Source organism: Gossypium arboreum, chromosome 10 (genome assembly GCF_025698485.1).
Source record: "Gossypium arboreum isolate Shixiya-1 chromosome 10, ASM2569848v2, whole genome shotgun sequence".
Classification (NCBI taxonomy): domain Eukaryota; kingdom Viridiplantae; phylum Streptophyta; class Magnoliopsida; order Malvales; family Malvaceae; genus Gossypium; species Gossypium arboreum.
This window is the reverse complement of record NC_069079.1, coordinates 119,915,496-119,931,761: the sequence shown is the minus strand read 5'-3', so window position 1 is coordinate 119,931,761 and position 16,266 is coordinate 119,915,496. Positions and strand designations below refer to the sequence as shown.

General features: G+C 34.0%; 1 pseudogene; it reads right to left on the bottom strand.

Moving 5' to 3' along the window:
• Nucleotides 1-13,883: 13,883 nt before the first annotated feature.
• LOC108488939 (probable O-methyltransferase 3) lies at nt 13,884-15,437 on the bottom strand (annotated as a pseudogene).
• Between the last annotated feature and the right edge of the window lie 829 nt (nt 15,438-16,266).

Below are 16,266 nucleotides of genomic sequence, written 5' to 3'. Positions count from 1 at the left end.
GCTTTGATTTTGTCATTTGTGAGTGAAATTATGAAATAGGACCTATGTGAAAATGTTTGAAAATGCTATAGGCTAAATTGACGTGGCCAAATAAATAGGAGTGCAAAATAGGAGGATTTGCATGACAAACCTCCCATTTTACATGAAGTGGCTAGCCATCATGTTATTGTAGACAAAATGTACACTTGATATCCATAATTTATGGTACAAATTGATACAAATTGATAATAGGTTAGGTAAATGTTCCATGATAATAGGTTATATAGGTAAATGTTCCATGATAATGGGTTAGGTAAATGTTTCATGATAATGGGTTAGGTAAATATTTCATGATAAGAATTTCATGTCTTTTGTATTAAATAATTAAATGGATGAAATACGAAGTTTTATTAAAAGAAAAAGGGGTAAAAAGAACAAAGTTTTGTCCATCTTTGTTCATCATAGCTGAAAGTTAGAGAAGAGAAAGGAGAGGAGAAAGCTCTTGAGTATTTGGTCATTAGGAGGAGGAAAATTGAAGGTAAGTTCTTGGTACCTTGCTTCTATTTTGAGGTTCATGAGTTCTTCTTGATTCTACCTTAATTCTTGAAGTATATTTTGATTTTTAGTTGTGTTGTGAGCATTTAGTCATGAATTAAAATGAAGGAAATGGTTGTTGTTTCATGTTCTTTTGATGAAAAATAGAAGATATGTGAAGTTGAGCCAAACAAATGAGCATGCATGTGCCTTAGATGCTAAAGGGAAAAATCGGCTAACATGTTGTGCTTTGAAATGATGAAATGGAGATTATGCTTAAGTAAAAATCATAGATATGTGATGATTGATTGGTGATATACATGTTTAAATAACATGCATGCAAGATAGGTGTATGAAAGAGTGATTTGGTAATAAATCTGCTTGGGACAGCAGCAGTAACATGAATTTGGAAAATCACCATAAATTGTGGGAGATGAATTAGAAGCTGAATAAATTATGTAATTAAATCTTATTGAGTCTAGTTTCTAATGAAATAAACAAAAACATATTTTGAATTCTGTACAATGAGAAATTTGATTCGTAATGAAGAGTGGTCAGATTAGTCAAACAGTGAAACATGGGATACTTTGAGAAAAATCTGGTATTGATTGGCTAAACCAAAAATTCTGAAAATTTTATGGATAGAAGATATATGAGTCTATTTTCAAGGAAAATTAACGGAACTTGATTTGGAGTTTCTTAGCTCCAGTTATAAATAATTTAGTGACTGTTGCTCAGGAAGACAGCTTGCAGTGAAATTATGATTATGTGGTAAACATTGACAAAAATTTGTTAATGAGTTGCTTATTGATTTCTTATAAGCTTACTATGACCTGTAGGTGTGGTTGGCCGAATATTGTAAGGAGTTAATACGTAGTTTGTATTTGAATAGTTAGATTAACGTGTTAGTAATCCAATTGTAGGCAGTTCGTGTGTGGATCTAAATCAAGATATCGTCGCAAAGCATGTGTGTAACTAACACCCTCTTTCTTAGTCTAGATCGGCAAAAGTCGAAAAACTGAAATGCCGAAAACCGGTATTTTGTAGATTTGCGAGTGTGCGAATGCTCGTGAGGTAAATCAATTAATGTTTTTAGGAAGTTACAATGTTTGGACTGCAAAGTGCATGATTTCTGTGCCCTCGATATTTTTGGGCCTAATGGGCCAAAATTGGAATGATGAGCCAACGGGCCCAATTCGGTAAGAACCCTCGGTACGTGATTCTGTAGTACGTGAAAGGTAGGAATATGCATGAAAAACCCTAAAATAGATAAATTACTGAAATACCTTTAAAAGTGAAAAATTTACAGTTTTACTCCTAGGAGATAAATTACCAAAATACCCCTAGGGTTAAATTGACTTAAATGCATGTTTGACTGTTGTTATTTACTGCATGCCATGTTGTTATTATCGATGCATGGGATGGGATATTGACGGAGGAAGTACTGAAAGTGGCTTGTCCACGTCTTGGAGGCTTTGCCTCAATTTATTGTTAATCGAGCAAAGAATGTCAGAATCGTGGAGTGTTGGGCTAGGTGTTGAGCTATCCCACATGGAGTGTATGGTGGTACTGGTGGAGTGTAGTGGTTGGTGGGTTGAGTAGTCTCCCAAATGGGCTTGCATATGTTATTGATGTTGCATGTATTTTGAAATGGGCCTATGGGCCATCTTGTTATCTGAATAAGGGCTAAGGCCCGCTTATTGTAATCTGAAAAGGGCTCGCCCACTACAGCACTCATTATTACTGAATAGGCTTAGGCCCAATAGGCTTGAGCTGACTTGGGCTTTGAATGGGTTTTCCTTACACACTGAGTTTCCCCAAACTCACCCTTTTATTTTCATCCACGCAGAAATCCCCAACCATAGTGGGCTTGAGTCGTGAGGGAATTTGAGTGGCCACCCGCTCGAAAGTTTGATTTTCTTCTGGTGAACTGGACATCCTTTTAATTACGTTTGAGGTTTTGGGCTTTTAAATGTAATAAGGCCGCTTAATTATTTTTGATGGTTTTAATATGTATTACTAAGATAGGTATTACTTATTTTAAATGTTGAAATTGGATAGCTTTAGGGTGCGTTTTCAAAAACAACAATTGATTTCAAAATAACACGAAAACAAGCAAAGCTTCCGCAATGAAAGTATTTTCCAAAATTAATCACTTTTCCTAAAAATGACTTAATCAAATCGGTTTCCTAGAAATATCCATGACATTAAGGTGTGGCAATGGCGGTATGCATGTCTAGGATTGGATCCAAAGGGAGCTTGGTACTTAAGCAGTCCGATGGACTCACCACCTCTTTTCCGGTTTCCTACCTGGTGCACAACTTCCATTCACTTTAACCCTTAATGAATTAATCTTTTGAACATCAAGTACGATTTTCTGGACTTAGAATGGAAATTTTTTTTTTACGTTTTTGATGTGGCATGCCGGATCTGGCCATAACTTCTGGGCCGGGTTTGGGGTGCTACAAAAAGTTTCACAAATTGGTACATTCTCAAGCTAACTTAAGCTCTCGTGACCTCAAATCTATAAAAATTACAAGAAAATGACTTGAATTTACCTACTAAAATATGACTTAATGGTTTAAAGCTCCCTTAGGTTTTTCTTCTTCATGGACGACAAGAAGATGAAGATGAAAGATGAATTTAACATTTTCCCCACTAACTCGGTTGTGTCTCACTTGATCATTATTCACTGAGAATCTAGAAATATATCTTCGTTCGGCAGAAAGATAATGAATGTTTATTTGATCTTGATCCTTGTGAAGCGAAAAAGGAACTACACTAAATTTGTACGAACCCCCTGATAATATCCACAAATGGCTTGTTTTTGGTAAGAGATGGACATTGCTATATGTAAATTCGGGCGAATGGTACACATCGGTACTCCAGTGCATTTCCCTCTCTGAGTCAGAGTAAATATGTTTTTGAACCCTCTCTTCAAATATAAAGTGTATGTTCCCATGCGAATCTCAGCAATCACTTGTTCTGATTCTACATATTGATCGTTTTGAACTAAAAGAGAACTTTTTGGTGGAATAGTCACCTTATGTATAATATCTTTAATTAACATAAATATGATTTAATTAACTTAATTTAACTTTAATCAACTTTAGTGGATTTTACCATAATCATCCAATTTCTCTTATTTAAAAATGGTCTAATTGCCATTTAGGGCATTTTTCTAATTGCTATTTTAATCATCAAGCCTTTTGTCAATTAAAAGTTTGTAGTGATTAGACTTTTACAATTTAGTCTTTAAGTCTTAATTAACTATTAATTCGGAAAAAATACTAGACGAATCTTTAATATATTTTTATATTATCTCCGTAAATGATAATATTTACTATTAACGAGCTTGATTTACGGAAATGGAGTTCTGAATCCGCATTTTCCAGTAACATTGAAAATTGGGCTGTTATTGAATTTTGAAAATTCCAAGTTTTAAAATGAAATTTAAAATAAAAAATTAACTCTTGTGAAATTGGACTTGAATTTTATAATCTAATTTTTTTTATTTTTTATCAAAAAATGCATTTGGATTTTCAAATTCAAATCCAAAATGTTGACCCAAATTATGATTTCCAAACTAGGGATGTTGTATAAGTTGCATATTGTTATATGATTTAGCATATCTAAACATTAGGTCACTTTTTTTATAAAAGGATTTTGCTTTTTTTTCTTAAATGTTGTTCTTCTATTATTATTTGGATTTTATAATTTCTAATAATTTAATTTTAACCTATTGTGTGGTTATTATGTAACGCCTTAAAATTTTTGTTCTTGAATTGTGAAATCATGTTAAGTAAATTCATATGTTGTAATGGCTAAGTGTTAATTATGTGTGTTTAAAGTTTTGTGTTTAAATCTCTTCCCTAGAAATTTTTAGTGTTTTTGTTTCAACCCTCAACTCTGAACAACATCTGACTTATCTTGAAATTCTAAGTAGTTATTAATAAAAATGAGCTTATTGGTTCAGTAGTAAGATCTTAGCTTACCTTTAGGTTTTGTGTGTAACAGTCCGGTTTAGACCGTAGTCGGAATAGTAGTTTCGGGACTACAAATTCAAGTCAGAAAAATATTTAAATATTATTTTGTGTTTAAAATATGTGAATTGACATGTGTAAAAGTTTCGTATGAAAATTCGATCATTTGTGTGCTTAATTTGATAAAAAGACCTAATCGCGTAAAATGTAAAATTAGCCTTCTATTTGTTAAAGTGCTTATTTGTTATGTCTTATTAATTGCGAGGTCCTTATTATGTTATTAGGTCATTTATATATTAAATGGACATTGTTGGATGTAACGCCCCAATTTTCGGGAATTCTGTGAATGTTGGCATAGGTTTAATTATGTTAGTGGGCCTCTAGAAAGCCCAAACTTAAGATAGAACCCGACAATTTTAGTTAATTTTTGTTCCATAAGAAAAAGGGGGTGAAATTATGAAATAGGACCTATGTGAAAATGTTTGAAAATGCTATAGGCTAAATTGAAGTGGCCAAATAAATAGGAGTGCAAAATAGGAGGATTTGCATGACAAACCTCCCATTTTACATGAAGTGGCCAGCCATCATGTTGTTGTAGACAAAATGTACACTTGATATCCATAATTTATGGTACAAATTGATACAAATTGATACAAATTGATAATAGGTTAGGTAAATGTTTCATGATAATAGGTTAGGTAAATGTTCCATGATAATAGGTTAGGTAAATGTTCCATGATAATGGGTTAGGTAAATGTTCCATGATAATGGGTTAGGTAAATGTTTCATGGTAAGAATTTCATGTCTTTTGTATTAAAGAATTACATGGATGAAATATGAAGTTTTATTAAAAGAAAAAGAGGTGAAAAGAACAAAGTTTTGTCCATCTTTGTTCATCATAGCTGAAGTTAGAGAAGAGAAAGGAGAGGAGAAAGCTCTTGAGTATTCGGTCATTAGGAGGAGGAAAATTGAAGGTAAGTTCTTGGTACCTTGCTTCTATTTTGAGGTTCATGAGTTCTTCTTGATTCTACCTTAACTCTTGAAGTATATTTTGATTTTTAGTTGTGTTGTGAGCATTTAGTCATGAATTAAAATGAAGGAAATGGTTGTTGTTTCATGTTCTTTTGATGAAAAATGGAAGATAGGTGAAGTTGAGCCAAATAAATGAGCATGCATGTGCCTTAGATGCTAAAGGGAAAAATCAGCTAACATGTTGTGCTTTAAAATGATGAAATGGAGATTATACTTAAGTAAAATCATAGATATGTGATGATTGATTGGTGATATACATGTTTAAATAACAAGCATGCAAGTTAGGTGTGAAAGAGTGATTTGGTGATAAATCTGCTTGGGACAGCAGCAGTAACATGACTTTGGAAAATCACCATAAATTGTGGGAGATGAGTTAGAAGCTGCATAAATTATGTAATTAAAGGTTAATGAGTCTAGTTTCAAATGGAATAAACAAGAACATATTTTGAATTCTGTAAAATGAGAAATTTGATTCGTAATGAAGAGTGGTCAGATTAGTCAAACAGTGAAACATGGGAAACTTTGAGAAAAATCTGGTATTGATTGGCTAAACCAAAAATTCTGAAAATTTTATGGATAGAAGATATATGAGTCTATTTTTAGGGAAAATTAACGGCACATGATTTGGAGTTTCGTAGCTCCAGTTATAAATAATTTAGTGACTGTTGCTCAGGAAGACAGCTTGCAGTGAAATTATGATTATGTGGTAAACATTGACAAAAATTTGTTAATGAGTTGCTTATTGATTTCTTATAAGCTTACTATGATCTGTAGGTGTGGTTGGCGAATATTGTAAGGGGTTAATCGTAGTTCGTATTTGAATAGTTAGATTAACGTGTTAGTAATCCAATTGTAGGCGGTTCGTGTGTGGATCTCGTCAAGATATAAATGCATAAGCAGTGTATAATCGACACCTCTCATAGACTAGATTGGCAAAAGCCGAAAAGCGAAATGCCGAAAAGTCGTATTTTGGGAATTTATGAAAAGCGAATGCTCGTAAGATAGTTGGGTTTGTATATTTGGTAATCTAAAGTAATAAACCGCAGATGCGCGATTTAAATACATTTTGATAATTTGGGTTTAATGGGCCAAAGATCGGGTTCATGGGCCAACGGCCCAATTAAGTAAGTATCTTGTGTAAGTGTTCGATAGTACGTAAATAGTTAGGATATGCATGAAAACGCTAAAAGTAGCTAAATTACTATAATACCCCTATGTATGGAAAATTACTGTTATACCCCTAGGTGCAAAATTACCGTTATACCCCTAGGGTTAATTTTGACTGAAAAGCATGACGATCTGATTCTGTATGATGTATGTCATGATTATATATCTATTGCATGGGGACATGGGTTATATTATGGAGGAAGCGTTCTGGTGGCTATGCCACAAATATCTGATCTGGTGGCTCTGCCACAAATATCTGATCTGGTGGCTCTGCCACATATATCTGTTATGGTGGCTCTGCCACGATTATCTGTATCTGGTGACTCTGTCACATTATCTGTTCTGGCAGCCATGCTGCGAATTCTGTGGTGTGTAGCGGTTGGGTGGGTCGAGTTGTCTCCCCACACGGTGTAAGGTTGGTACGGGGGTGTATACGGTTGGATATGGTTGGGTTTTTGCATAAACATGTAATATCTGTTCTGTTCTGCTATGGGCCTATAGGCTTTATTCTGAATTCTGTTCTGGGCTAAGGCCAACTTATTCTATTTTTGTGGTTTGAGCTGATTTAGACTATGGTTGGGTTAATTTACACACTGAGTTTCCCCAAACTCACCCCTTTTATTTTCATCCATGCAGGTAATCCCCAACCATAGTGGGCTTGGAGCTGTGAGGGAATTTGAGTGGCCACCCGCTCGAAAGTTTGATTTTCTTCCGTGAACTGGACATCCTTTTAATTACGTTTGAGGTTTTAGGCTTTTAAATGTAATAAGGCCGCTTATTTATTTTTGATGGTTTTTAATATGTATTACTAAGATAGGTAATACTTATTTTAACTGTTAAAATTGGATAGCTTTAGGGTGCGTTTTCAAAAACAATAGTTGATTTCAAAATAACACGACAACAAGCAAAGCTTCCGCAATGAAAGTATTTTCCAAAATTAATCACTTTTCCTAAGAATGACTTAATCGAACCGGTTTCCTAGAAATATCCATGACGTTAAGGTGTGGCAATGGCGGTATGCATGTCTAGGATTGGATCCGAAGGGAGCTTGGTACTTAAGCAGTCCGATGGACTCACCACCTCTTTTCCGGTTTCCTACGGTGCATGACTTCCATTCACTTTAACCCTTAATGAATTAATCTTTTGAACATCAAGTACGATTTTCTGGACTTAGAATGGAAATTTTTTTTTAATGTTTTTGATGTGGCATGCTGGATTCGGCCATAACTTCTGGGCTGGGTTTGGGGTGCTACATTGGACATCCATTATAAGCTTAAATGTTTACTATAGTAAGGCTAAATTGGTAAAATGGTTATTATAATGTTTATAATAAAACATAATTAAAATTAAAGCTTTATTTTCACTTATTTTGTCGAATTCACCAAAGAAAAGAGAAAGAAAAAAAGATTTTTAGGGTTCGGCACATTGATTTGGTGATTAAGGTATGGATTTTGTTCGATTTTTAATAATTTCTACGTTTTTGTAATTGTTGCTTTGTATACTATCAAGCCCATGCCTTAATTTTTGATTTTTTTGATGATTTTGAGTTATACCATTGATAAAACTATGAGCTTTATGAAGTTTGATGATAGTAAATTAAAGATACGTGTTAGATTACTAAGTTTTGTCTTTGAATTTTAGATGAATTTGAGTAATTTGGGATAAATTGTGAAATTTTTAGATTGAGGGACTAAAATTTAAAATAAATGAAATATTTGGACTTGTATGAGTGCTATGACTATTCAGCTAAGCATAAGTATATGCAAATTTTGTATATTTTGTGATTTTTGTGATTAGGGACTAAAGTGCAAAAATATGAAAATATGAGTTTTAATTTGTAAAATGCCCTAAATGTGTGTTTGTGGATTGATTTGAATGATTTGGTGAATAAAAGAATTAAATTTAAATTTATATAGATAAGAACCAAAGAAAACAGAATTAGATCGGGGAAACTCGAAAGTTGTCAAGTAGCCGATTTCGTCTATCCAAATTCGTACGAGGTAAGTCGATATACAAATAAACGTGTTTTGAATTGAATTATTATTGTTAATATGATATTGAACATTGATGAATGGTTATATGAGTTGAACATCAGATATCCGAGAAAGTATCGACAAAGTTATGACATCCGAAAAGCCCCGTACGAGCCTTAAGAATAGTTAGGGTACATATGTCATGACATAGGATCCGATATGTGTGATCATGTAAGACCACGTCTGGGACATTGGCATCGACTTATGATTTACATGTAAAACCACATCTAAGACGTTGGCATCGTATTTGATTTTGTGTAAAACCCTATCTGGGATAGTGGCATCGATATTTGATTACATGTAAGACCACGTCTGGGACGTTGGCATTGTACGACCTTTTCGAGTTATCCACGTATCCTTATGATTCCGAACGGTTCAACGGGCATTTCGAGAAAATAGATAACTATGTAAATATGTATCCAACTCAGGTACGTTTGAATTGTATACCATGTTTGAGAATGAAAGGTAAGTATTTGTGCCTTGGTGAATATATGATATAAGTATGAGTTGCTATGAGATTATGTTATGATATGTATATGTGAATCATGTTCAAATGAACTATAAGAGATGTATGGCTAAATGAATATATTTTGCCTTTAAATTATATGAATGAATTGATGTTATTTGTTAAGTTTATTTGTATATAGCTTACTAAGCTTTTGAAACCTTACTTTGTGTGTGTTTGTATTTTTTATAGATATCAAAGCTACCAGAAGCTCGGGGATCGTTGAGGATTGTCACCACACAATCGAACCTTATTTTGGTACCTTTTGACATTGGAATTTAAAAGTATGGCATATATAGGCTAAAAGTATTTGGATATGTTTTGTAATGTATATATCATGCCATATGATAAGGCTAGTTTGTGTTTGAACTTATGGTTTAATTTTGATATATGATATGTGATGCAAATGTGCCATTATGATGTGCATTTGGTTGGCCAAAAGAAATGATCAATTTGGTAAGTTTTGTTATGTGCATATTTTAGAATTGGGTAAGAATTTGGTATAAGAATGAATGGAATGTATCAATGTTATAAACCATATGTTTTGGTATGTTTTAGCTTGTGGAATGACATGAATTGGTATGTGTTATGAATGTGAGATTGGTTGATAATGATAGGATATGATTTGTAACATCCTGATTTTGGGATTAGTCGAAACAGTGGTTTTGGGACCACAAATCCGATAAGGAAAATTTAATTTTTATTATATTTTTATGGTCTACGATTTCATGGAATGATTTCATGAAAATTTAGTTCGAAAATTTCGACGTTTGGGCACTCAATTTGGTCAAAAGGACTAAATTGTAAAAAGTGCAAAAGTTGAGTTCTACATATTAGAAGTGTCTAATTGTTATGAGTTTTTAAATTAAAGGTCCTTAAATGGTAATTAGACCATTTTAAAGTTTGTGGACAAAAATGGACATGGTATGATAGGTTTTTAACGTTTTTCATTAAGGGCATTTTAGTAAATTGGTAATTAAATGAATTAAAAATGCCAAAATAAGCCAAATTTTCTCATCTTCTTCCTCATGGCTGAATGTCTCATGAAAAACACCATGACTAGGGTTTTCAAGCTTTCCATGCTCATTTTTTTGTCAGGTCAGCTCGGGTTGGAGATCGTCGGAGGCAGCATCACACTATCGAGCCATTATCCGTAGAGTATTGATATGTTAAATGTTTTCAAATGAGTGGCATGTATAGGGACTTAGTTTTTCTATGATGACTATTGTTGTGATTAGCCAAAGGTATTGGTTTATATTGATTTGTTGTTTATAGCCATGAGATATGGCTTATAATGATTTTGGCTTGTAAGCCTATTTATCCATGATATGTGTTAATGTCTTGTGATGTGGTTACGTGATTGTGCTTGTTCACTATGTATGAGAAGTATATGGCATATGTACATGATGAATGCCACTGAAATCGTGTATGTGTGTGTATGTAAAGATGACAAAAAGGCTTGGAAATTAGCCTAAGTCTTGACCACACGGGTAGAGACATGGCCGTGTGTCTCAACTGTGTGGAGGACACGGCCTCTGGCCACGGGTGTTTGCCTTGGTCGTGTGCCCTTAAACGATTGCTGACGTCATAAACAAAGAGTTACATAGGGTTGAGGACACGGGCGTGTCCCAAGCCACACGGATGTGTGCGACCACACGGCCCAACCCACACGGGCGTGTGACTCTCCAAAGCTAGAAAATTGTTAAGTTGCCCAAAGACTTTCGAAAGTTCTCGATTTAGTCTCGAACCACCCCGATGTATGTTATAAGCTTCGAAGGCCTGTATAACGGACAATATGCATGTTTGTGAATGTTTAAGTCCGGTAACACCTCGAACCCTGTCCCGGAGTTGGATACGGGTGAGGGGTGTTACATGATTGGTGTATGTATTGGTTGTGAAATGGTTGAGAATTTGGTATGCAATTGATGTTTAATTGTTGCTTGTAGGGAGGACCCTTAATGGGTGGCATTTTGACCTTGCAAATGACCTATTTTTGCCCACACGGGCAGAGGCACAGGTGTGTGTCTCAGCCGTGTTGCTCGACGCCATTTCGAAATGAGCCTGAGCAGACCACACGGTCACACACACGGATGTGTGCTAGGCCGTGTGGCCAAGTCAGTTTCGAGCACGGGCTAGACACAGTGACTGGCCGTGTGACCCAAGTCAGTAGCCTTCCTAATTTTCACACGACCTAGCATACGGGCGTGTCTTGTGGCCCTATGGACAAGTTAGTATGTATGCCCTGTTTTGACATGGCCTAGACACATGGGTGTGTCTAAAGCCGTGTGAGGCACACGGCCTGTTCACACAGGCATGTGACCTGTACAACTTTGAAAATTGTTTAAGTTTCGAAATTTTTTGTATAAACTCGGTTTAGTCCCGACCCCTTTTTAAAGCATGTTTAAGGTCTCGTTGACCTATGTAAGGGACTATGTAATGATTTATGATTATATGTGTATGATGTTTGTTAATTAATTGTGAAATGTTTCGATTTTTCGGTAACGCCTTTAACCCTAGTCCGGCGACGGACACGGGTTATGGGTGTTACATTGTGTTTGAATCATGTTGTGTGTAAAAGAGAAACTATTTTTTGCTCCTCTTTATTGTGCCACACATGTGGATGTAGTTGGGTTAAATTCAAATTTTGATCAGCCTATTAGGATAACAATTAACCTGATTTGTTCAGATTTTATCTAATATATATTTTTTAATTAAAGAAAATATCTCCCCAAAAAACTCTGCCACTTTCCACTCTCACGTTCCCACTACTCGCGTTTCTTATTTTTTGGTTCCCTACCCTTTCTGACCCCCTTTTTTTCTGTTACCTTTCTATTCTTTTCTTTCTTTTCTCTTTATTGCATTTCTTTAGTTATCGTCCCCTTGTCTATTGCTTTCTTGTTATTTTGTTAATTGTTACCTTGCCTCTTTGTTGCCATCAACTTTATAGTGTTACTCCTTTTGTGCCATGTTTTTGAGCGAGGAATAGAATTGTCGTTGCGGTGTAAGTATTATATTGTTCGTATCCTCTCTTTATGTAAGTTTATATCACTTTCTCATGCAAGTTAGGTAAGTTTAGTAATACGAAAATCCTCGTTCTAAACGGTTCGGTAAATCTTTTAGATGATGGTTGTGGAGCGGTTAAGTCTCTACTCTTCTAGGTGTTGTTATGCCGCTGTTCTTTTGGGTAAGTGATCGTATGCCGTTGTTAAGGGCAAATTTTGTTTTTCGAGGTCAAGTGCCCAGTGCTTGTGGTTGAATAATTGATTTGGGTTTGATGCTTTGTTACTAATGAGTTTGATTTTGTGTTGATTTTAGGATCAGGAAGTATTTTGTGGGGTTGACATATCAAAAAACTGCCAAGTGTGTAAAGTTAATCTCGAAAATCAGTGAACGACGTGAAGTCAAAAATCTTAATGTCGACACCACACGGCCCATTTTCAGTAAAATTTTGTTAGGGTCATGTTTTGAAGTGCGTTTCGAGATTAGTTATTTTAGAGATTCTGTTAAGTGATATGATTGTTATTTTGTTGTGATTGCATGAATTTGGGAGGTAAGTCTGCCTTACAAAATGTGTTTCTGATATGTAAATTTGTGAGTATCATTAGCATTTTTCAGATTAGTTAAGTATATACGAGCATGATTATTCTAAATACGTCTTAATATTTGTTATGTTTTTCATGTGCACTTGGGGTGGAATATTAATGTATTTGGTAGTTAAACACTGTATATTTTTTATTTTGGTGGTTCACAACACTATATCTGGCAATTTTGTTGTATATTTCTGTACAATGACATACGATGAGTAATTTGGTGTGTGGGGTTGGATGAGTATTAATTACCCTATTTGATGTGTTGGGTGAAATAGAGATGGTGTGTAGTGAATGGGGGTAGGATTTGTTTTTAATATATGAAAATTGTTGCATCGTATAAATGTCATGCCATTTGTATTTGTTCTGTTCCTATGTTGCATCAAATGATGTGTGTTGCCATTCATGTTTGTTCAATACTGATTTCTATATAATTATTCGTTTTTTGTTTACTATTTGGGCTAAGTTACACACTTAGCTTTGTTAGCTCACCCAATAAATTGATTTCTTAAGAAATCGACAAATTGAGGATCGAGCGGCATGCAGGAGCTCGAATTAGATTTTCATTAATATAAAGACAGTTTATAACTTTAAACTGAATTTTTGGACTGTATAAACATTTCGAAATTTATTTTTCGGTTTTGGTTTATTCAATTGGATTTTCATTAAAATGCAAAATTGTGCGTTTTCACAAACTAGAATCATAGTTTTCAAAACTAATAACTTTGAAATTACTTCTGCAAAAATTAAGTAAGTAACTAAGAGCTTTCTGTAAAATAAATAACTTCAATGAGTATCATTCTAAAAACTTGATAGAGATTTGTTAAAATTTAATATTTTCTAAATACACTTTTCTAGTTTAAAATTTGGAATTCTTTTAAAGGAGATTATGTAACTTCTTAAGATCCGGCCATAATGTCTAAATCGGGTGTGGGGTATTGTATATTATGTACATATGATTTTTTTGTAGTGCTTGTATAAAATCTTAGCAATGCCAAAAAATTCTAATAATAAAAAATTTAAAGCATGAATCTTATAAGAGTTGCAAGACGACGATAACTACAAGAGTAAGAGAATTATTATTAGTGAAACAAAAACAAAAACCTCTAAGTGTTACAACAACAAGAAAGGTCTATAAGAGTAAGATCATGACCACAACAACAATAAAAATACTTAAGATAGGAATTGGTGACACAAAGTTCAAATCTTAGTAAACGACTTTGGCGAATGATGTCTACAAATAACAACATTACCCCTTCAACTATGGCTTTGACGCCATTATTATTACACTAATAAAGCAATAACCAAAGGTTCTTAGGGATAAACCTCAATAAGAGATGTAAAACCCACAATAGGAGCAATTCTGTAGGACCTAAAACCAGCCTCAAAAAACAGCTTAGCCCATTGTTCTTCCTGCCTCTCCTTTCCAGCCACCAACACCAACATCAACATGTCGAAAAAGAGCTGTGTTTTAGTTAAGTTTGAGGCTTCATCATTCACTTTCTCATTCTCCCTCACAACCATGTCAATTATGATCAACTTTCTTCCTACGTTGTCTTGGCTTGAAATGGCCTCTTTACATCGCTTCAAAATTTTCAAGCATCCTTCATCATCCCAATCGTGCAACACTTTCTGTTCAATTTTCATTCATAATTAGCTCAAAAACATAAGTGGAATTTTTTGTGCATTATTTTAAAAGTGAAAATACGAGAAAAAATAATGAGAATAAATTTAGTAAAACTTAACCTTTAATAAAATTGCGTCTCCAGTTGGAAATGCCTCAACATGTTGCCTCCAACATATTTCAAGTTCTTACTGCCTTGCAGGCCAGCAACGATATTAGGAAGATCAAACACAGTGCATTCCATGAGTGGAAACGTATCAGCAATGGCCTTGGCCGTAGTTCCTGTGCCACCCCCAACATCTACAAGGGAGTTCAATCCCTCAAACGCCTCTTTACACTTGTCGACGAGAACATTAGTAACCAATTGAGAATCACTAGCTAAGCCATCATTTATCAAATCTTTTAGCTGTGGATCATGGGCAAAATAGTCCCACAATGTCTCCCCATATGTGGTAGCAAATGGAGTGTGATCATCATTTTGGAACCAGGTGCTTAGAAAACTCCAAGGCTTTGTTATAACGGGATCCATCGTAGCTTTCAAAGTAGGTGTTATGCAAAAGGGATTATCCTTGAGCAAAATACGAGAAGAGTTGGTAAGAACATATCCTTCTTCTTGAGCATCATTGAATAGGTTTTGGCGTGCAAAGATGCCTGAGTGAACTAGAACGCGCATGATCCGATAGATGTCACATGCTTTGGTAGGGTTAAGCATCCGTAGCGCAACAACTAGCTCGGTAATAGTCATGGGCTTGCCATGATTTTGAATGATTTCTAGGATGCCTAAATCAAGTGCACATTTTAGAGACATGAAGCTTACAAAGTTGAAAGCATGGCTCCAAATGTGAGCTTGTGCTTGGAGTGCCTCATTAGCATCCTCCACATTGGCATTGCCCATATTCATCTTAGCTGACATCTTATTCTTTCCTTTCCTTTTTTGACGTTTTTTTTTTAAGAAATAATCTATGATACTTTTCTTTTTTCGTTAAATATGCTGGTGTGAATTAGCATACCATTACATATGATATTTATAGGCTGTAATTCTTTTAAGAAATAGTCTATGATTCTCCTGTTTGATCGGACAATGGTCCCGTACGTATATGGGAGCCGATTTCTTACTTAATTTATTCTATTTGATCGGTAAGTCTTTTTGGTGGTCTCAAAATGGCATGGAACATATGAAAAGGATAATTTTGCTGATATATATATATATATATATATATATATATATATATATATATATATATATATTATGTCAATCAAGTTTATGGGTTTCTAGAAAAGATTATTAACTGTATATGTATTCGTTTTTAAAAGAAGTTACTTTGGTTAGGGTAAGTAAAATTTAATTAAAAATTTCGATAAAATTTAAAATTTGAATTAAATAGTTCGAGTTATTTGAGTTAATTGAGTTATTTAGATAAACTTGAATAAAAAAATTAACTTTTTTGGTTTAACTCAAATATGAATCCGTCAATCCGTCAATTTCGTTAGCAGCCTTTCTCTTACCAATAACTTTTTCCATTTCTCCATAGTATGGGAAAGAAAGATGCTGTAAAATTAAAATTATCTTATATTATTTTATATATAATTAATATTTTAATGATCCAATTATTAAATTTATTTATATAATTAAAATTTTTATGTATGTAAAATTTGAATAAATATGATATTTTGATCATATCAATTTAAAATATTATATACAATAATATTTATTGAACAATTTAAAATTTTACATAATCCATATAATTAGGAATTTGAAATTTATCAAATTTAATATATATAATTTATATAAATGAACTATAAAATATAACAATTGAATCAT